The sequence below is a fragment of the Monodelphis domestica genome, chromosome 7 (assembly GCF_027887165.1).
Source record: "Monodelphis domestica isolate mMonDom1 chromosome 7, mMonDom1.pri, whole genome shotgun sequence".
NCBI lineage: Eukaryota > Metazoa > Chordata > Mammalia > Didelphimorphia > Didelphidae > Monodelphis > Monodelphis domestica.
The window spans coordinates 1,394,592-1,417,724 of record NC_077233.1 but is presented as its reverse complement, the minus strand read 5'-3'; the positions used below and the strand labels follow the sequence as shown (position 1 = coordinate 1,417,724).

General features: G+C 51.3%; 1 long non-coding RNA gene across 1 annotated transcript; it reads left to right on the top strand.

Moving 5' to 3' along the window:
- The first annotated feature begins 229 nt into the window (after positions 1 to 229).
- LOC103105626 (uncharacterized) lies at positions 230 to 20,044 on the top strand. The gene is made up of 3 exons (XR_470990.3): positions 230 to 408; positions 1,002 to 1,111; positions 19,738 to 20,044. It is a non-coding gene; the product is annotated as an uncharacterized LOC103105626 (long non-coding RNA).
- The last annotated feature ends 3,089 nt before the right edge of the window (positions 20,045 to 23,133 follow it).

Here is a 23,133-nt window from a genome sequence, read left to right as displayed (position 1 = left end):
GTCTCCAGGAGCTCAGTGGAAGGCAGGAGACAGCAAGCCAACAAAGAGCTACAAGCAAGTTACAGAGAGCGTAAATAGGAAAGAATTAAGGGAGGGAAGACGCGGCATTGCTTTTCCCTTGCATTTAGACCTCCCCCAAGATCTTCCACATCGTTCTCAGAAATGGGCTGCCCCTGAAGGGAAGGGAACAAAGCTCTAAAGGCTTCGCTGTAGCAACCAGAACCTGAGACTTTGTGGTCTTCGCCAACTTGGGTTCCATTCAGGGTGGTGCCCAGACCTCCCTTCAGCGCAGCACCACCTTTGCTGGGGCCATCATGGATCCTAGGAAGTAACACAGATGGTTGTAACTTGTTTGGGGGAAGAGCAGGAAGGAGAAGTCGAGTCACGGTACCCTCGACTTCGTCTAATGTAAGGAATCGCCAGCTAGCGTTCCTCTTAATGTCCGAGCATCCCAGTGCTTGCTCTGAGCAGGCTCCTGGGAGAAAGCATGGGCTCTGCTAGCTTTATGGGACGTTTCCCTTATGAATACAAAGGGTGGGGCGTCTGTTAGGTAAATGAAGCAAATGACCCCCTCCCCAAGGAAAGAAGGCATCACTCTGAAGCCCTGATACGGAGGTAACAAGGCGAAACATGCCTGCATTAAAGCAACTCATAGGCATTCCGAGGGACACGGACAGAACTGGAGCCATTTAGCTGTCTCTGACGAAGTACCAATGAGGAGGTTCTGTTGTTGTCATGGCGATTATAAGAGCTAACATTTTTTTAAACCTGCACCTTCCATCTTGGAGTCAATACTATGTATTGGCTCCAAGGCAGAAGAGTGGTAAGGGCTAGGCCATGGGGGTCAAGTGACTTGCCCAGGGTCACCCAGCTGGGAAGTGTCTGGGGCCAGATTTGAACCTCCCATCTCTGGGCCTGGCTCTCCATCCACTGAGCCACCCAGCTGCCCCCAAGAGCTAACATTTCTATGGCACTTACGTTGTACTCTGTCACAATCACAGGCCACAGCTTGCTCAGGCCTTCCTCAGTTGGTGGACCTCTACTCAGCGTCCAGCTCTTGGATGGTCTACATCTGAATTGCCTGAATTTTTGACGAGTTCCTTGGTTTTCTGTAAGTGCCTCTCAGTCGATTCAAACACGCTTCCTATGTATGCCACAGGCACCTCTAGGGACGGGGCAGCTGGTGCGGCAGTGGGTGGAGCACGGGCTACATTGGCTCTATTTGTACAAAGACTTGTGAATTTAACGTCATCAAAATGGTCCTTTTGACATCTTGCAAGGCTCTCCGGCTCTCTGTTGATTCATAGGTTCCTTTCCTCTCTGAAAATCTGATCGGTAATACAGTCACTGTTCTTCTGATTTGCTTATCTTCGTAAAGGACGGGAGATAGTGGTCTACACCCATTTCCTGATTCCCCCCCCAATTTTTACCAAATAGCGAATTCTTGTCTCAAAATCTGGGCTCTCGTCTTTTGTCAAATGCAAAGCTACTCTAATTATTTACTACTGTTAGTTGCATCTCGGTTCTGTTTCACTGATCAGGCACTGTTATTATTCTCCTATTTTGACAGATGGGGAAACTGAGGCAAACAGATTAAGTGACTCTCTCAGAGTCATTATAACTATTAGGTACCTGAAATTGGATTTGAGTTCAGGTCTTCTTGATGCCAGGCCCAATGCTTTTATCCACTGCACCATCAGCTGTCACTGTCCCCAGAGTCTACGTGTGTTACCTGTGCCTTGGGACACCGGATTCCCCATGTCTGGAATATAGTCCACGCTCATTTCTGCTGCTTAGAATCGCTCCGATACACTTCTTGCCAAAGGCCCTTCCAGACCTACCCATCTCCGGTTTGTGAGTGATCTTCTCCTTGAAATGCCTGCCTGACTTTGTCCCCCGCCACCTCCAGCCTGTGAGGGCAGCGAGGGACAGCCCTGTGCTGCCTGCTCCACACCCAGGGGGAGAGAAAATCCTGACGGGCTGGGCGAGTGCCGAATGTGTCACCAACCAGCTGCCGTGAGTCACCTGGGGAGAGGCAGAGACAAAAGGAAGGCACGACACGGGAACTTTTGGATGGAAGATTGGCGCTTCAGAGCTGTGGGCACGGCCAGGACTCTGACCTGCAGGGCTGGAGAAGTCTAAGCATTCGAAGGTCCATCCCTGCTTCTCCTTCGCCTCGCTTACACTTCCGGGATGAAGAACTTGTTTGCTCTTGTTTATTCTTCGGGATATGCCAGCCTGTAGAACAGCTCCAATTTCTTTGCTGGTTTGCCATTGAGGACGGTCCCTTGTGTGGCGAGCGTGTGGTGGGAGGAGCTGAACCACCTTCCTTTCTGAGAGTAGGCAGGAGCGGCTGCCCTTCTAATGCCAGACTTATACTTGTGGGCTAGAGGTGTGAAGAATGGCAGAGCGACATCTTTTGGAACCCGGGGAGAGATTGGTCTGGTGGTCAGGAACCCTGCCTGCTGGTGGTGTGGCCACGAGCTTTCTGCCACCCTCTGGTACTTGTGGCTGTGGCTTTCCATTTGTAAAGCCCCACCCCGTGACTCTCCTACCTTGGTCCATGCAGCAGGGCCCTCTATCTGCTGGGTTGGTATCTGCCCATTTGTTAGCTTGGCTAGCCATGGGGGGAAATGAATTTAAGTGAATTACGCAAAGTCATCAGCCTTCCTCTCTCCTCCAGCAAAAGCAGGATGGCTGGTGATGGCCCAGGGCGCAGTGGTTGACCTCGGCATCCCAGCTATGGAACCAGGCTCCAAGGCTCCACAGTGCCTGCTTCTCCCATCTCCAGGGCTGTTGGAACAACTTGTTTTCATCCACCTATTTCACCAAGCGTCTTCCCACGCTTGGGGTAGACACCCCCAGTTCTCTGACAGGCTTTCGGTCTCGGCTTTAATCTGCCAGTGGTGGTCTACTAGTGGGGTGCGGCCGCCTTCCTTGAGGTCCAGATGGACCCCAAAGGTGGGGGAGCAGCCCTAAAAAGGGCTCGGTAGGCCTCCCGCCAGAGGAGCTAGTCCTCCTTGAACCCCCAAGCACACGCATACGTGCCCACCCACAGAGTGCGGGGCTGTATCATCACGTGGTGCTCTTTAGAATGACTGCATTTGACGTTTCTCAACTAAGCGTTCTCCTATGTATGCGTGTAAAGGAAAATCTCGTTCTCAGCAGCTGTTGGCGTCTAGCTGCGGCTTCGGGGGTCTCCTAGAAGCCCTTGTGGACGGTCCACGGGGTCTTGGAGAGTCAGACACGACATCGCAAGCAGCGAGCCACCACCGCCACCACCGACAGTGGGCCCTTTGGGTCCTCTTCCTGAGCCTTTGCCCCCCAATAAAGGTCCCACCACAGTCCCCTCGCCGACCTCCTGGGCCCCTGGCTTGGGCTGGGGCTGGCTTCTTTGGCATTTCTTGCTGAAGGGCCTCAAAGCCCCCATGTTTCCAGGGAAAGAATCCCAGCATTTGAGGGCTGGAGGCGACCTTGGAGTCCTTCCTTCTTGGCTTCCATCTCCCTGCAGGGACTGATCTTTGTCCTTCCTCGGAGCAGCAGGGGCCCGAGATTCTGGGCGGGCCTTTGTTGGAGAGGAGAAAATGCCAAGACTGCCTGCCGATGGGCCTTTGGGGCCTCCAGTCAGTGGGGGGGGGGGCTTCGAAAGGAAGAAGGAAGCCATCGGGGCCTTGGGCACTCGGATGGGGCTCTGCGGTGGACGTCTCCTCCTCACTGCTGGGATGACGAGGCACGCCCCACGCAGAGGGGAGGCAGTGGGGCCTGTTCCTGGGCCCCTGCTCTCTCGTTTGTGAGCACAGGGGAGCCTCGGCAAGTGCTAGCAGCCCCCGAGGCTGGGAGAGGACCCGAGAGGGCCCCCTTCGGCTGTTCCGGTGGCCCCCATTTCTTCCTCTGCCTCCCCTTTGTCTCTGCTCCCCCTGGAGGCTCTGCAGCAAGAGGCTGGAGGCAGACTCCGTTCTGGGGGCTTCAAAGACCCCCTTCAAGCCCCCTCCACTGCCGCATGCTTAGCCGCTCAGTTGGCCTTGGCACCGACGTGGCCGAGCTGCCCGGCCTCTCTCTGGCTGGCTCTGGGGCCCCAGCTGGGGCCGGGGAAGGGGCACGATGGCTACAGATGGCCCTGTACCCCCATCACGTGCTAGCCACCCCCATCTCATGTATGCACTCACAGGCGCAGACATGCCAGACACATCCCATACACACAGCACACACATTGACATGCGTGTCCACATGCACTCACACCCGCCCGCGCCCTTTGACTCCTCTCCCGGGTGGGATGGGCAGGGGGGCCGGACACCGGATCTTCTCTTGGTCCTTCCCTGGAGGATTCCCCACCGTCGGTTCCGGCCGCCTTGTTGGTGCCCCATCGTCCGGCCGTCGAGCCCTTTGGGGGTGCAGACTGTGTCGTGCTTTCATATCCGGGCACTCAGCCCAGCGCCTGGCGCTTCCTCCATGGGCACCGACCGGCCGACCCGTCTCCTGCCCCCCATTCTGCGCCCCGTCGTCCCCCTGGCCGGCCGGGCCGGTCTGGCTGAAGCTCTGGAAGTGCGTCTGAGGAGGGGGCCGGGGTCTGGGGAGGGGAGGGGAGGGGAGGGTCTGCTTCGAAGGAAACCCACCACGACATTTCCTCGCGCCGGGCTAAGGTTTCAGGTTCTTTCATTGGTGCTCAGATGGGTGCAAGGCCAAGGCAAGGCGCAGGCGCTTTGCTGACCGGTCAGCGCTGGGGGAGGCTGTCTGGGGTCACGGCTGGGGTCCTTCCAGGCCAGCCCGTTCCTCGGGAGGGCAGCAGCTTGGAAGGGGGGTCGCTCTCCTCTCAGGCTCCCTTCGGCCCCCCGGAACGCCTGGGCTTGTAAGCTCTCTTTGGACAATCCTGCTAGGCTAGGTCGGGCCGGCCACCCTCCCGCTAGAGACAGACGGCCCACAGATTGGGGGGTCACTGAGGGGTCCCACAAGGGCCTATGGGGGGCCGTGGAGGGTCCAAAGGCTCTATGCCGTGGCCTTCCTTGGAGGGGAAAGTTTATCCCTAAACCAGCAGAGGCGGGCTCGGCCCGTGTCCAAAGCGTGTCTGGCACGTGTCTGGCGTGTGTCTGGTGTGTGTCCAGCGTGTGTCCGCCGCATGTTCGCCATGTGTCCAGCACGTTTCTGGCACATGTCCGCTGTGTGTACGGCACGTGTCCGGCGCGTGTCCGGTGTGTGTCCAGCGTGTGTCCGGCACATGTCTGGCGCGTGTCCGATGCATGTTCACCATGTGTCCGGCACGTGTCTGGCACATGTCCGCTGTGTGTCCGGCGCGTGTCCGGCGCTCATGGGAATTAGAGACGAAGAGGAAACCCTCGAGGGAGGATGGCCGGGGACGGGGCCGCGCCCCAGAAGCCAGGGCTAAGTCCACCAGCAGCGAGGCAGCGCCTCGTCGATGCAGAGTGGAGAGGAGACGAGAGGCGGCCCCAGATGGGCCTGGAGGAGCGAGTCCGGCCTTGCGCCAGCAGCCATTCCACGACGGGCCGTCCTTCTCCTGCCCTCCCACCGCACAGCCCCGGACTGAGCACGCGTCGTCCGAGCCCGAGGGAGCCAGGCTTGGGGGCTCTTCGGCGCGGGACCCTCGAAAGCTCATCCAGGCAGGCCGGTGGACGCTCTCTGCGGGGCAGGAAGGGCTGCTCGTAAGCGTCGTCTCGATTTCCCAAATCACTGCCTTCGGGCACACAGCAGGTGCTTAGTAAGTGCTGGTTAACTCCAGGGACGCGTGCCTGTGTCTATTGCTGCTCACGCTTTCCGGGGACCCAGTCAGGGAGGATCGTACACGGCAGCCAATTCCAGCGAGCCGCGTCTTGTACCCTCTGCTGGCCAGAAGGCGTCTAGAGGCTGGGAAGCGGCTCCGGCCCCAGGCCAGCTGCGGTCCTGCCGGGCCTCAGGAGACGCGTCGGGGCCCACTTAGGGTCTGGGCTCTGCCAGCTTCTGCCGCTGCCCCTCCGGGCTCAGGAGACGGCCAGGAGAGGCCCCCAAGGCCGGCAGGTCCAACACCTCATTTTACAGTTGGAGCATCGCGAGGAGTCCAGCCCCTCGCTTAGGGCTACGAAGTGTCTGAGCAGAATCTGAACTCGAGACGTGCCCTTTTCAGGTTCAGGCTCCAGCGGTTAGAGAAGCCCAGATAACGGGGTTCCTGTGGAGAGGGATTCTGGGAGGGCCCCGGGGGGCGGGAGCACCCCTTTGGTCTCTGCCTCCGAGCCGGCGCACAGCCTTGGGGCAGGGGCTGTTTTGGGGCCACTTTGGCAAGCTTCTGCCTGATTTCTTCAGGGCCCTGCAGGCAGCGGCCAAGGCCCGTGTTCCCAGCCAATGGCTGGCCTGCCTGCTAACACCCAGAGAGGAGGGAGGGAGAGGCCACTGCCTGAGGCTTGCTTATGAACCCAGGTCAGCCCAACCCCCTCTGACGTCATCCCCTCGGGCCGGCTCCCTAGGGGGGCCCTGGCAGGGGGGCCGCTGCAAAGGGGGGCCGTAGGAAGGGGCCAGCCTGCGAGGATTCCAGAAGAGGATGCCAAGGTCAGAGCACTCCATCTGGGCTGCTGTCTTTAGGGGACGAATCGGGGTGAGTGACGGGACGGCTTCTGGCGCCCCCCAGTTCCTCATTCATTCCTCCAGGCGCAGGCAGACCCAGGGAGGCACCAGAGACTGTGGGGACTGACCCCAGCCGACTCGGCGCTCCCTGGGCTCTGCTCCACCCCCCGCCGGCCCCCCAAGTGCTCTTTGGACTTTTTCCCCAGGGAGGAGAGAGGGCGGCTCAGAACTTGGGTCTGCAGGGGGCGGCGCCGTCTCTGACCATTCGAGAACTGTCCCCCCCTTCCACGTGCCAACAAGCCCCCCCATCATGCTCCAGCAGGACCGTCTACAGGGCAGCTCTCAGTTGTGGGGTTGACCAGCTCGCCTCTCGGGGCCTTGGCTAGGAGCTCAGGCGCAGCCAGGAGCCTGAGGCCGGCTCCCTTGTTGTGGCCGCTTAGTGGCAGCTGCTCCCCAGCCCAAGGCCCACTCCGCTGCCCCGTGTGCAGAGCGGATGATTCCCAGGACGCCGAGCGCCCATTAGAGCGCTGGGGCCCCTCCCTGGCATGGAGCCTCCTTAGCCAGTCGTGGGCTCACAGGCGTGTTTCCGTGGGTGTGGACATGTGGCTCCATCCTGCGCCCACCCCCAGGGGCTAAAGCATGGCTCCAGGGTACACTGAACTCGAGCCTGAGGCCAGTTTCCAGAAAGTTGGGAAGGAGCCCCATGAAAGCGGCTCTTCCCTTTCCTGTGCCCGGTGCTTCCACTGGCCCGTCCTGCTCTTGCCCGCCTTTGAAGGGGCGAAAAGCCCAAAGCAGAACATAAGCGGAGGGAGGGCCCTTCAGCCTCTCATCCGCCCTGCCGTGGCTGCAGATGGCTGAGATTCCCAAAGTGGTAAATGTGGGGATGAAGCCACGATCCCCGATCCTGGACAAACTGAAGCTGGGGCTGGCAGGGGCTTTGGAATTCTGGGTATGGCGGGGCCAAAGGAGAGCCAACCTTGTTTGGACCCTGGCATGGCAAGCTGCTGGGACTGACCTGAAGACAAGAGCTGGCAGGCATTAGCAGCAACAGAGAAGAGACAGGAAGGAAGAGCCACGAAAGATGGACCACGGAGGGAGTAAATCGATGTCTGTCTGTACACTCTAAAAAGACCAGCTGACCCATTGGCCCTTCTGCCCGAAGGCCAATTCACTTGGGAAATGCTTCAGACGGTCTGAGTTGTGGACATCCCCAGAATTCCAAAGCCCCTGGCTCCAGCCCCAACTTGATTTCCTGTCCAACCGTGGGAGCTGATGCCCAGGGAGCCCCTGGAGCGGGTGTCTGGGTTCTCGGGCTGCTGGGGTGCTCTGGGGATGACTTCCCATCTTGATTCTCCCCATCACTTCCCTATTGCTAGGACCTGCAACCTCCTGCAGGCTGGCTGCTGTCTTTCTCCATTCTGCCCTGCGAGGTTAATGGGCTCATAGATTCTTCTGAATGATTGCCCAGTTCCTCCATGAACCGGGGCCCTCTGCCTCCTCTCCATGGCTTCCCAGCTGGCCTCTTCCTGATGTTAGTCTCCTCTTCGCTCTGCTCATGCCTCCAGTTGGAGAGACAGTTAACATGTCTGAAATGTGGGCCACCCGGGAAGTCATGCTATCGAATGGGCCGAGCTTTGGGGTGCCTCTCCTCAGATGGGGACTGTGCCAATGCGCCCAAGAACATAAACCATGCTTCACTGGCCAGCGTTCCTCTTCGTGTGAAATCAGCCCATTTTCTCCTGCTTGTCAGGAAGTGGAATTCTTGGGGATATTCACTGCGTGGAGATGATGGATCCGTCTGTCCATCCATCCACCCACCCATCCGTCCATCCCTAGTACTTAGAGAGGACCTACCATGTGCCTGTTGGCCCAGGCTTCGGTCATGAGTAGGAAAAATGAAAGAGTCCCTTCTAGAGAGGAGCTTCCTTGATGGCAGAACACCCAGAATGCCTAAAATGCAGGGCAACCATCTTACATGGGCATCAGTGGGATTGGGGTAAAGTCGTCAGGGCGCCATAGAGGGAACAGCCACCAGATGGCACATTTAGCCTGCGTTATCCAAGGGAAGGCGGCAGCCTGCTCCCTTTCCATCCTTGTGCCCTTCCCAGGTTTCTGTTTAATGTGGGGATCGGAATATTCCCAGGAAAAATGACGACCTCTCAGAACTTTCCTCCTGCGGGAAATACTTGGAGAGTCTCAGCAGCACTTTGCCTGTGCCAAGAAGCCCAGATCACCTCCACTGGAGACGTCTCACCTTTGGGAGATGCCCACTTTCCCCCAAAGCCAGGCTCTTCTGATTTTGGCCTCCCTGGAAGGGATCCATAAGGCTCTTGCAGAGGCTGAGGGGCCACACTGTCATGAGTGAAGGACAAAAGTGGGGCCTGTTGGGCATTCTACCCCTTCTATTCTCATTTACTATGACCCTGCAGTCTGTGACCCTGGGCAGTTCCTGGGCAGCCTCAGTTTCCTCATCTGTAAAATGCAGACAGGGAAAAGTGACACCTTCTATATACACTATTATCTAGGACAGAACCTTGCTGCCTGCCCTGGGTTTGACTGTTCCCTGGACTATTCATTCGCTCTGATCTCCAGCATAAGTTAGCCCTCTTCCCTCACCCTGAAAGTCCAGTCTCAGAAACTAACTAGTTGTGTGACCCTGGGCAAAGCCCATAATGTCTGCCAGCCTCAGTTTCTTCATCTGTAAAATGGGGATAATAACAGCATTCCTCTCCTAGAGTTGTTGTGAAGATCAAGATATTTGTGAAGTGTTTAACTTAGTGCCTGGCAAAGGCAGGTGCCCACTAAATACTTCCAGCCTGTTGGCACCCACTTTCTCCGTCTCCCCTTGAAGCCCCTGCTCACTGATATGTGTCATCTCCCCTGTGAGCTTGGCGACTGCTCTCTCATGGGGATGCAAACTCTATTTCTGTAGCCCTAGAGCTCAGCACACAGTCGATGCTTTCATGGTTACATGTGTCTGTAGGTAGTATAGAGCTACTCCGTTCTTTTTGTTCCCTTTTCACTGCTGGACATCAATGGAGCTGAGTCCTTCCTTGGCCTGCCCAAGACCTCCTTCTGGGGTGCAGAGTGTAGGGTTTCTCCTTAGCCTCTGCTTCCTCCTTTTCTTGGAAGGTTTAATCAGCCACATCCTGTCCAAGCTGCCTGCTTGCTTTTTAGCCCTTTGTGGTCTGGTTCCACATGGTCCCTTCCTCAGCCGTTGCCTGGGGATTCTAGTGGGAGAAAAGTGAATATCACATTGGCAATAGCTCAGAGCCCCCACTTGGAGGTTTGGCTCTCTACCACCATTAAGATGATTTGGGGGGCGGGGTTTCAGCTAACCCCTAACCTGGGGAGCTCCCCCTTCTCATCTGCACTCCTTTAAGTTTCACCTTTCAGTGAATTGATTGGTTTGTCTTTGCTATTGCCTGGGGGTGGTGAGGGAGGCAGGGCACCAACTCTTTTAACTCTTGTTGAGTCAGGGATGCCATCCCTCCACTCCTTCCTCTCCATCGGCTCAAAGTGGGTACTCCCTGCCCCAAGCATCCCTTCTGCTTCAAAGATCAAGAGTGCAACAAGTCATGGAGCCATGGGGACATGATTATACCTAGGAGCTAAAGCTGTTGTATTGATGTCTTATATTTATTTAGAGGCAGCTAGATAGCATGCCATGCCTAGAGTCAGGAAGACCAGAGTTCAAATCTGGCCTCAGACATTTACTCACTGTGTGACCCTGCATGAGTCCCTTAAGCTCTGCTTCAGTTTCCTCATCTGCAAAATGGGAACCATAACAGGATATATCTGCCAGAGTTATTGTGAGGATCAAATAAGGTAACAATAAAAAGTAATAACTGCTTGGCACATAATAGGCGCTTAATGAATGCTTGTTCCCTCCCCTCTCTCCCTCTTACCCAGTCATTTCCAAATGTTGTACTGTTCCCCCACATTAGCCCCTTCTCTGAATAAAGGCCGTGAATCAAAACCAACAAATTGACTGCGTGATATGACATGTAGCATTTTGTCCCTTTAGGTCCCCACCCCTGCACTGAGAAAGGGAACTGAGTTTCTCCCTTGTATCTCGGGGCCAAGAAGACCTTTTTTACAACCCTTTTGACTTCAGCTGCCCTGCTGAGGTTTGGGTTTTCTACATTTCTGTTACGGCATCACTTGTGTGTTTCATTCTCTTGGGTTTCCTTTCTCTGCTTTGTATCAGTTCCTAGAGCTCTTCTCGTGCTTCTCTGAATCCCTCACATTTCTTTTTCTCAATCATAACAATAACAAGATTTATGTGGGGACTGCCCAGTGCTTTACAATCTTTGTAAAGTGCTTTATCAACCACAGCACTGATTATTTAAAACTGGCGAGCTTATGGCTTCAACAAATACCGTCCAATGATCGATTCCCCCAAAGTCAAAGGCCCCCACATGATGCCAGGTACCGAGACAAAGAAGTCCACCTTCAGGGAGCCGATGCTCTTCTGGCGGGTGGGGTACAACATGGACACAAGTAAGTCAATATGAGTTTGTTTGAGGAGCAGTCATGGGAGGCTTCCTTTATGAGGTGCCATCTAAGAAGTCTGTTGAAGGGAAGATGGGATTCTTGGCTTTTTTAGGAACAAGACCCTCTGGCTCTGAGCTCCAGGACTTTACTCTGGTGTTCCCCGTGCCTGGAAAGCTCTCTCCTCATTTCTGCCTCCTGGCTTCCTTCAGGTCTCCCTAAGGCCAACTAAGAAACCTTTTCTGGTCCTCCTTAATCTTAGTTCCTTTGCTCTGAGAGCATCCCTAATATCACTCGGCCTCCATCTTGTTTGAACTTCGCGGTTTTCATTTTTCTCCTTCATTAGGTCGTGAGCTCCCTCCGAGGGGAAGGCACTCATTTTGGCCCCTTTTTTAATGAACGCCCAGTGTGTGGCCCATGGAAGATAGTTAATAAATCCTTGTGAACCAGGCCAGTCACTCCTATTTCGGGCCCCCCATGACTACCTGAGCCGCCTAACCTACCTCCACCCGCCACACATTTGCCAGGTGTCTACGATATGCAGAGCCTTGCGCCGTCCCGGGAGCAGAGGCAACAGTGAAGCCCCCTGAGCCTTTACTGGCCTCCGTTCTACTGGGGGTGTTCACTGTGTAAGCAAATAGGCAAAGGCATCAGGAGAACTCCTTGGGAAATGGGGAAGGGTGGCTGATGCTGGAGGAAAGCTTTTAGAGAAGGGGTGGAGAAAGTGCCCTGAGGCAAGAAGGGCACCTTGAGTGAATGCAAGGGAGCAAAGGGCAGCAGATCTGGTGGCAGCCAGAAAGGAGAAGGCACGCCCCAAGGAATGAGCGTGCCCCGCAGGCTGGAGGGTCATCAAGGCTGTGCCAAGGGGTCTGTGTTTGATCCTAGCGGAAGAAGGAGGCAGCAGGCAGAGACCTCCAGGCGAGATGGATCGTTGCCCGGTCATGTTTCAAACTGGGAAGATGATTCCGGCAGCTGCTCTGATGGATGAACTGGAGAGGGTAAGCCTGGCAGCAGGGCAAGGAGGAAGCCGTGGCAGTCTCCGGGTATGATCCCGACATCCCATTGGGCAGTGGCAGAATGGATAGAGTGGGGAGGAGAGGTTCTGTCAGAGGGAGAAGAGACAAGACTTGTGGTGTGAAGGAGAAGCAGGAGTCGAGGATGGCCATTGGAAAGGGTAATTCCTCAGAGAATGGTTTCAGGGGAGGGCTGACGACTGCAGCCAGTGGGCAGCACAGAGCCGTCGGGAACATGGAAGCAGTGAGTTACAGGGAACAGGCAGAGAGATCTAAGATGGCCAAATAAATAGTGAAGAGTCGGAGAACCAAGCCCCATTCCAATGGGTTTCCTTTTAGCGCCTTTTCCTAGCTGTGCAACTCATCGCCACCAAAGAATGGCATCTTTCCGGAAGATCCTTGGGAATGCATCTCATGGCAGAGCCAAGTCCCGGGAACCACCTTCCCATCAAGATCACACTGAAAGGCAATGGATAACCGTGTCCTGGCTCGCCCCCTTAGCTGCCCCCTCCGATCCTCCCTCCCATCTTGCTCTGAATTCTTGGGAGAAGGGCAGAGACTCCTTTCACGACATCCCTTCTTATCTACAATGGCTGCAGGGGATTCTTACCTCAAGAAAATCTCCTCTCTGTTACCGAGAAGCAACAACACTTTAATCAAACTGTCCTTCACTAGAAATAAAGCTGTCATTCAGGGCTGCAGACACGAGAAAGAAAAGAGAAATTCCTCCACTTATCCTCCCTCACTTTCCCATTCCTTGGACATTCAGGACCTCCAATCAATCGGTCAGTCAATTAGTTGGCATTAATTCATTACCTGCTGTGGCCCAGGCATGCTAGGTGCTGAGGCACAAAGTCCCAAATGAGAGGAGCTTGCCCCTGTTCCCCTTAATGCGAGGGGCCTATTGCCCATGTATCCTGGCATATGTTCTTTGTACATGCTTGTTTGCATGTTGCCTCCCCCTAAAGTAGTCCGTGAGCTTCCTGGGAGCAGTGACTCTCTTTTGCCTTTCCTTGGAGTCGTCTCAGGGCTCAGCACTACCTGGCACATGGTAAGCCCGTAACAAATCTGTAGTGGCTGATTTATTGCCCTCCAGCTTTATTTCACAAGGGAAACACCACATGTGTGTGTTTGCATGTGCAAGACAAGGTAATGTAGCATCCTTTCTGAGGCTGCCTCTCCAGGTGTGACTCAGACTGGCAGGCTGCGTCCAGGCCGGGCTGACTACTTTCTCCCTCAGGGGTCTAGAGGTAAAACTGAGCCTGTGGGCATTTTCTAGTCTGAGCTGGGACAAAACAGCTCCTCCCCCCAAAAAGTCTGGGGCATCCCCTCCCCCGATTGCACCCAGGGGTGATAGGGACAAAGGGCCTTTGGCAAAGGGTGACTCAGCTCCTGGATCCCAGAATTCTCTTGCCATCAGTGAAGGGGTCAGGCGAGTCTCTCCCCCCCAGGTGTGGTTTTTTGCTGGTTTCTGGGGTCTTGTATCCTTAGACATCCTGGAAGCTGCCTCTGCTTGTCTGTCCTCTCCCAGGGTATACACTGCCATAGTCTGCTGCTGCCCCTGCAGAGACACTAATGGGAAGTCCACATTTCTTAACCTCTTTTTAAATCCTCACCTTCCATCTTGGAGTCAATCCTGTGTACTGGTGCCAAGGTAGAGGAGTGGGAAGGGCTAAGCAATGGGGGTTAAGTGACTTGTCCAGGGTCACCCTGCTAGGAAGTGTCTGAGGTCAGATTTGAACCAAGGACCTCCCCTCTCTGGACTTGGCTCTCCATCCACTTGAGCCACCCAGCTGCCCACTCATTTCCTAACCTTTTGAAGTTCATCAGGTCATGCTCTAGTCAATGGGTGGGGGTGTTCATCCTCCACCACCTCTAGACTGGCTTGAGGCTGGACTATGTAGGTCTTCTTTAATTAAGCTAATTGGAGAGGAGTTCAAAATTACAAAATAAACATCAGGGAGGACTAGGCACAAGTAGCTCTGGAGAGGCCTCGGGCAGAAGGCGAATGGTGGGGAAAGGAAGCTCCGGAGTCTGAGCCGTCGTGTGGAGGGAATATATTCTGGGCATGAAGGATAACCTATACAAAGGTGTGGAGAAGGTGGAAAGAGAATTATGAAGAACAAGCCACTTCAGCACTTCATTGTAGAACTGAGCAAACAGAGAGTTTTGCAATAAGTAAATACGAAATTGAGCATCGAGTGGCTATTTCTGCTGGTCGCTTCCAGAATTTGGGGGGAAAGCCTTTTCATGGAGACCTCTCTGAGACCATATCCCTATAGGAGAGCCTCCCCTGGGCCCATGCAGCACAGTCCTTTCTGGCTTGGATGTTTCCTAGTTACCGTGTGTACCCAACTCTTCCCTTCCTTATAGCTCCCATCCGTAGCTGGTTCCACTTTCCTGCACCAGCTTCTTCTCCTTCCACTAGCTTGGAAGTCCTTGGGTGCCTACAGGATGACTGGCAGGAGTCTCAGAGCTTCTCTTCTGTTTTGGTCCCTGGCTCCCACTCCTCCAGGTCAAGCTCACCACATGCACAATGAGCTCCCTAATCAGAGAGCTCCCATTGGGAGTAGTTCCTCTCGTGATCCCTTCTCTGGTTCTGCATATGAAGAACTGCCAAAGGACAGAATTCTCTTCATAGAATCTATCCCCTAGCTTATTCTGCAGCCCAGCTTCTATACTGGCAGAGAGTGTCAAGCTTCTTACACATTCTCTATACATGCTTATTGGATAAAGGCACCTTTTGATAGAACCAAACAAGAAAAATTAAGAGCAAGAGTAACGGCCAGGGTAGGTAAGGCGGGGCTCTGCAATGAGAGGTCCCAGATAGAGAAGGCAGGAGCCATCAGTTGCAGGGACAGGAAGGAAGATGAAAGTGATGGAAAAGAATACAGGAGCATTGACTGGGTGACTGCTATCACCTGGCTGGAGAGGAAGCACAAGGAGGGTTAAATCATGCCAGGTGATATGGCAAAGAAGAGGTGAGATCAGGGGAAAACAAAGATGAAGAACACAGATCTAGAGATGAAGACAATCGCAGAGTCATCTAGTCTCCTTTTGGAGAGGAAACTGAAACCCAGTGACATTAGCAGACTTGTCCAAGGTCATCAGGGTAGATAGGTCCTGTGATGGGACTTTCACCCTTTGACCCCAGGGCTAGGGTGCTTTCCACTCTTCAATAAAGAGGATGTCCACTTCTTTCTTCCATCCCTCCCTCCCTCCCTCCCTCCCTTCCTTCCTTCCTTCCTTCCTTCCTTCCTTCCTTCCTTCCTTCCTTCCTTCCTTCCTTCCTTCCTTCCTTCCTTCCTTCCTTCCTTCCTTCCTTCCTTCCTTCCTTCCTTCTTTCCTTCCTTCCTTCCTTCCCTCCTTCTTTCCTTCTCTCTCTCTCTCTCTCTCTCTCTCTCTCTCTCTCTCTCTCTCTCTCTCTCTCTCTCTCTCTCTCTCTCTCTCTCTCTCCCTTCCTTCCTTCCTTCCTTCCTCTTACTAAGTATTGATTCAAAGACAGAAGAGTATAAGGACTAGACAATTGGGGTGAAGTGACTTGTCCAATGCCACCCAGCTAGGAAGTATCTGAGGTCAGATTTGAACCCAGGACCTACCATTCTTATCACAGGCTTGAAAAGTTCCCCAGGTGACTCTCCTCACTTTCTGTCACCATTTCCCAGATGTCAGACCTTTACTACTTCCAGGGTCACAAATGCAATGTCCATGGAAACAGCTGCCATGTTCCTGGTTTGGCCAGCTCCAGGCCTCTGAGTAAATGGCATAAACGAGGAAAAGCAAATGATGGTTTTCTAGTTCATTGACTGCTAAATACACTATTACTGTCCTGGTTTAAAAAATCATTTTACTACCCATGGTTAGCCTGCCAACATTTTTGCCTTAGCTGGTCCTGGCCAGACAAATGGGCTGAGATGTTGTGTCCTCTGGAATCCGGGTGCTCATAGGAGGGCCCCCTCCCAAGCCAAGGCTGGTCGCACTTTACACAATTTGTGTTGAACATCATTTTTTAGGATCCAAACGCGGAGGGATTAAATTATGCATCAGGCCAGCAGTGGATGCTCATGTCTCCCACTGGGAAATGGGGAGCTGAGGCTGCTTCCTAAGAGCAGAGGCTTCCTCCATATGGAAGGCTTGGCTTCTCCCAGGGGGTCCAGCCTACTGTGTCAAGAGGCCCTGGAGCCACCATCGGGGCCTCCTCCTCTGCCTCAGACTGGACCTCAGAAAGACTTGGCAGAACCCCAGCCGGTGCCTGGCTGGCAGAAGGAGAAGTGGAGGGAAGCTGAGCCTCCCAGGTGCCACAGAGAAGTGCCTAAACCCTGGTGAGCTCGGCTAGGGCTCATGGGCTTTTGGGGTGCCCCATCTGAGCCCCTCTGAGCTAAGGCCTGGATGCTCTAGCCCAAGACACTGGAATTCCCTGGGCCCTGGGAGCAATTTGGAGAGGGCTGAAGGGTCCCTGGGCATTATGCAAAGAGCCTCGGCTAAACCAATTAAAACATCCTGGAGGCTTGAGAGATGTTTAACCTACTTAAGAATACAAATTGTCTTCAAGCATGTTAGTAACACCTATTTACATGCAATTAATTACAGCATCCCCTACAAGTGCTCGTGCATTAATCATTGTCTGCGCCTTAAGGAAAACCCCAAGTGGGGTCTTGGCAGCCCTTGGTCCCTGGGTGCCCCAGAGGATTAGGGGAGCAGGCTCTTCTTCGGCGGCTGCCACGCGGGGCCTCTGAAGGGAGCACCGGAGTTCAGAGAACCGCGGAAATGGGAAGGCTGCCCCCCCCCAGCTCCTGGCCACAGATACCTCAAACCAGCTTGTCTTAAACGGAATTCGTTGTTGACGCTCGACCAACGTCCGCAGTCCTGTCAGTTCTAAGGAGGACGTCATCTCCCTCCCAGGGCCGCATCCATCTCCCCGGAATCCCTCTTAGCCCTTCCCTCTCTGTGCCCCTCCCATATCTAACCGGCCCTCCCCCAGGCATCTCTCAGCGCCGGCCCATTCTCTCCACTCACACAGCCAGCACAACACGACTATGGAAGCCTCCCTGGCCTCCAGGCCATCTCCCAGGGCTGGCCTCTCACTCCCAAGCTGCAAAGCATCCACTGCCGGCTGATCGCCTGCAGGATCAAATGCTACCTTCTCAGCCTCCCCCTTTCACTCTCTCTAGATTTCTCATCCAAACCAGGCGGCTTTCTCCAGGTCCTCTAAGCGTTGCCTGCACACCTTCCAGGGTCTGGATTTCACCCATGGACGATCCCCAAGGCCCCAGCTGTGTTTCTCCGTCTCCAGAATCTGGCCTGGTGCATAGTAGGTGCATCGAGGAGGCACGGCATGTCGAATGCCAGACCTGGAGTCAGGAAGATTTGAGTTTGCATCGGCCGCAGACATTTCCTTGCTGTGTGACTCTGTTTGCCTTAGTTTCCTCAACTGTAAAATAGGAATAAAAACCACAGCCACGTTCCGGAGTTATTGAGAGGATCAACTGACACAATATTTGTGGACCTCCTGTGAAGCTGCCTCTTGGTATTAAAAGTTTGCACCAGCAGGTTGAACTGAAATAAACCCCGCCTCGTTGTTTCTTTTGGCTAAAACGGTTTATTTATTCTCTGAAATGCCTTCAGTGGAGGGGTGTCATTGCTGCACTTGATTTGTAAACTACGCGCCACCAGCACCCACAGTGCTGCTCCACTCTGCAAACAAAGCCCGATCTGGGGCAAGACGCTCAGTTGGTGGGGGCTACGATCCCCCCAGTGTCTGGGGTACGTCTTAGCAAGGTGGCAGCCCCATCCCAGTTTGCTTCTCTGCCCCAGCCGGCTGTTGGGACAGGCACTTCTTCCCACTTGGTCCTTCTCTGGGCCCTGCCGGGTCTCTAGCTGGAGGCAGAGTGAGTGTGCCCCGTGCCATTCGTTTGACTTCCCCTTCCTGGCCCAGAGCACTGCTGCAGGCTGGGGAGCTCTCCAAGGAGCCAGCTCTTGGGGCCAGGTATGGGGAGCTCGCCCAAGGGAAGGCGTGTAGCCTAACAGGAAACCCAGGTGGAGCAGGAGGAAAAGAAAGTGAGCTCCAGCCCCCCCCCCAGCTTTGGGGGCTAAGCACTGAAAGCATCTAACCCTACTGACTGCAAATGGCCTCGTCTCCCCTGCCACCTGCCTCCAGGAAGGGAAACAAAGGAGAGGTTTGGCATGAGGGAAGCCACCGGTGCCTGGCCGTGTTCCCTGGGCTTCCCAGGCCTCCCCATGGGAGGGACGGAGGGAAAGCCATGACCTCAGAACTGCTGGAGTCGTCTTTCCCATCAGGGCATCTTTGGTCTTATTAGGGGGGTTTGCTTTCCTATGAGTGTGATCTTACAGCAGTGACTAAGAGGGAAGTGGGTTTTGTGTGGCAATAAAATAAAGGAAAAAGAAGCCAAACCAAAAACAAACAAAAAAGAAAGGTGGGCCTATTCATTTTCCTTTTTAAAAGGCAAAAAACCACACTGGGTGCGTAGTAAAACTAAGTCTATATTCTTGTGTTGTGATTACAGATTCTTGACAGCATAAAGGTTTCACACAAGATAGATGATTTTGTCACAGGTGGCTTCATTTTCTCATCCCCCTGTGAAGAGCTTGAGTTACAATCAAGGAAATTTACTTATTACTTTTAGTAAAAAGAAACAATCCATCAGAAGCTCTTAAAGACAATTCAACAATATCATTGAGGTTGAGGGGTACTGGGAACACAATTCAGATTTAACATTAGACTGATCATTGTTTAGGGTTTACTAGGGAGTTTCTCAAGGGGAAGAAGCAAGTCACGGAGGCATGATGAAGCCTGGTGTACCTGCACGTCTTATATGGGCCTTAATGCTTGATTTGTATGCTGGCTTCATGGGAATAAGTTTCTGTAAGTGGGAAAGTTCTGGGCTTGGCTTGTAGCTGTGATTTTATTGGGAATTATATACCTAGGTAAAGGTTAACCCATGGGAGTCTTTTGGGATTGGGTTTGAGGGTCTGATCTTTTGGTGATGTTTTAGAGAATTAGGGTACAGATATTTGCTCTTCCATTGTTCCTTCTGAGGTTAGGGGGAATAGCAATCATGTCGATTCCATAGGTAAGGGATATTAGTGTGAGAAGTTATGCACAGGGGATTGAATGGACAGTCACATTTTGCCGAGGGCCACTCTGTGACCTCCTTAGCTACCACAAGTGACTTTGTCAAAGCGTCGTGGCCTGATGGCTCCCAGCACATAAGGTCTGTAAAACCATGCTTTGTTTCATCTCCAAGGGCAGACAGAAACAGTGGAGAGAAGTTCCAAAGAAATAATTTTAAGCTGAATGCCATGGAAAAATCCTGACAATAAGAGCTATCCCCAAGTTACATGGGCTGCTGTATGAAGTGCTGGGGTTCTCTTTCCTGGAGCCTTGAAGAAGTCAGATGGTCACTTAGAGGAAGTGCTACAATGAAGATTCCTTTAATTTAGAGGTTGGACGAGAGGAACCATGAGATTTCTTACAATTCTTAAGTTCTGTGAAAACTCAGGATGAGTTGAGGCAGTTGAGGAAAGCCAAGGACATGAAGGGGCAGTTCCATATTGGGAGGGGAAAAAGGATTTTTAAAAAATAGGTCTATGATTTCAGTGGGGTGGGACAATGGTAACTGCTAGAGAGACTCATTCTGACTTGCCTTCTGCTTTTTCTGCCCAGGTAATTGACCTCTGCACTAGAATCGACAGGATAAAATGCCTATTGGGGAGTCATGATCTGGGAACTCTAAGAAGAGAGTAGGAGAGCACTGAGCTGCCCTTATGAATGAAAGTCACCTGTCCAGATGAATTATGGCCTTGGTTCCTAGAAAAAGTGAAAATGTGTTTGCTGAGATGCTATCTGACTCTTGCAAGATCCCAGAAAACCATAGATGCCACAAGATTGGAGAAGACCAAATGTCCTGATTTTCCAAATCAAAGGGAAGACAAAAGTGCATAAAAATCTAGCCCAGTAAGCTTGAGTTTGATTCCTGGGAATATTCTAGAATGGATAATTAAAGAGATAGTTGGCAAATATCTAGAGAGGGGAACAATGATTGCAAAGATTCAGCATAGCTTCATCAAGAACAGGACATGCCAATTTTTTTTAATCTTGAGAAATTTTTATTTAATTAGTCAATTTAGAACATTTTTCTTTGGTTACAAGAATCATATTCTTTCCCTCACCTACCCCTAACCCCCTCCCATAGCTGATGCCCAATTCCACTGGGTTTTACATGTGTCAATGATCAAGACCTATTTCCATATTATTGATATTTGCACTAGGGTGATCATTTAGAGTCTACATCCCCAGTTGTATCCCCATTGAACCATGTGATCAAGTAGTTGTTTTTCTTCTGCGTTTCTACTCCCACAGTTCTTCCTCTGAATGTGGATAGCATTCTTTCACATAAATCCCTCTGAATTATTCTGGATCATTGCATTGCTACTACTAGAGAAGTCTATTACATTCAATTGTGCCACAATGTATCCGTCTCTGTGTACAACGTTCTCCTGGTTCTGCTCATTTCTCTCTGCATCAGTTCTTGGAGGTCTTTCCAGTTCACATGGAATCCCTCCAGTTCATCATTCCTTTGAGCTGTGAATTTCAAAACTACTCAACCCTGTTCAAACCATTCTTTAGAGGATGGGATTTGGCTATTTCCTGATCAATAACAATAGAGATACTTGGAATAACAGAATCAGGTCTTGGAAACTACAATCTCCACCCTACTCAGGGTAACAGGCTGGGCCAAAGGCCCAAGGCCAAGTTGGATAGCCTAGGCAAAGAAAAGAGATCAGTCCCTATCACTCATGTGACCAAAATGGAGAAACAGTCTGAGGGCCTCCACTCCAAGCGCCAGGCTCCCACCACCCCCTTTCTTCCACACAGGAAGTCCCCAGACTCCTCAGCTGTCCTCTACCTCACTTCCTGTGTCTCACCTGTGCCAATGGTGGCTCTAGCTTCACCCAGGACCACCCAGAGGTCTGTCCCCTTTGCACATGTCTGTTGAAGGCCATATTCTCAAATAATTAAGTCTTGAGTTTGCTGCAGCCCTTCCTAATCTTTTTTACCCTGAGTAGGGTGGAGATTGTAGATTCTAAGACCTGATTCTGTTATTCCAAGTATCTCTATTGTTATTGATCAGGAAATAGCCAAATCCCATCCTCTAAAGAATGGTTTGAACAGGTTGAGTAGTTTTGAAATTCACAGAGCACAATAGTATTCCATCACCAACAGATACCACAATTTATTCAGCCATTCCCTAATTGAGGCACATCGCCCTCATTTTCAATTTTTTTGCCACAGCAAAGAGCGTAGCTATGAATATTCTTGTACATGTTTTTTTTTTCCTTAATATCTCTTTGGGATACAAACCCAGCAGTGCTATGGCTAGATCAAAGGGCAGACAGTCTTTTAGCGCCCTTTGGGCATAGTTCCAAATTGCCCTCCGGAACAGTTGGATCAATTCACAAGTCCACCAGCAATGCATTAATGTCCCAACTTTGCCACATCCCCTCCAGCATTCATTACTTTCCTTTGCTGTTATGTTAGCCAATCTACTGGGTGTGAGGGGATACCTCAGAGTTGTTTTGATTTGCATTTCTCTGATTATAAGGGATGTAGAGCACTTTTTCATGTGTTTATTGATAGTTTTGATTTATCTGAAAATTGCCTATTCAAGGACATGCCAAATTAACCTCATTCTCTCTCTCTCTTTAAAACCTTTACCTTCCATCTTAGAATTAATACTGTGTATTGGTTCCAAGGCAGAACAGTAAGGGATAGGCAATGGGGACTAAGTGACTTGCCCAAGTTTACATAGCTAAGAAGTATTTGAGTCTAGATTTGAACCTAGGATCTCCTATCTCTAGGCCTGGCTCTCAATCCACTAAACCACCCAACGGCCTTCCTCATTCTCTTTAATTGACAAAATTACCAAAGTAGTGGGTAGACAGAATTATGTGAATAGAGTTACCTCAGTTTTATAAAAACCATTTAAAATTGTTATTATTTATTTTTTAACATTCATTAAATTTTTTTTGAGTTCTGAATTTTTTCCCTCCCTTCCACCCCTCACCTACCCACTGAGAAAGCAAAAATGTAATTTTCTTAAGGAGCTCATTTATGGCTTGTTCCAATTTCTTTTTCTAAAATGTTATTTACATATTCTAGTTCTTCTTCTGTTAATCTAGTTAGTTTATATTTTTTGTAAATATTCATCCATTTCTCTCAGATTGCCAGATTTATTAATATATAATTGGGCAAAATAGCTCCCAATAATTGCTTTAATTTCTTCTCCATTTGATTTAATTTCCTTTCAAAAGATGGTGAATTCACCCTTTTAATTTTTTTATACTGGTAAATTAATTGTTGTTTTTTAAATAAAATCAATATTTTATTTATATTATTCCATTTTTCAGGAAATCAGCCACCTGGTTTCATATATTAGTTCATATTTTAAAGACTTTCAATCCTTTTTCATCTCCCCTTTGGTTTTCAGGATTTCAAATGTGATATTTAGTTGGGGATTTTTAATTTGTTCATTTTCTAGTGTTTTTAAATTGCATGCTCAATTCATTGAACAGCTCTTTCTCTATGTTATTGATGCATTTAAAGACATACATTTCCACTAAGTACTCCTTTGGCTACTTCCTGTAAATTTTGGTATATTGTCTGATTGTTTTCATTCTCTTTAGTGCATTTATTGATTATTTCTATGATTTGTTCTTTGACTCATGCATTATTTAGGATTAAATTATTTAGTTTCCAATTATTTTTAATCTACATTTCTATTTCTCTTTTTTGAATGTAATTGTTATTGCATTATGATCTGAAAAGGATGCATTCGATTTTCTGCTTTTCTTTATTTGGTTGTGAGGTTTTTATGTCCTGATACATGGTCAGTTTTTGTGAAGGTGTCATATACAACTGAGAAAAAGGTATATTCTTTTTTATTACTATTCAGTTTTCTCCAGAGGTCTATCATAACTAACTCTTCCAAAATTCCATTAATCTCCTTAATTTCTCTATATTTATTTTTTAGTTAGATTTATCTAATTCTGAGAGGAAGGT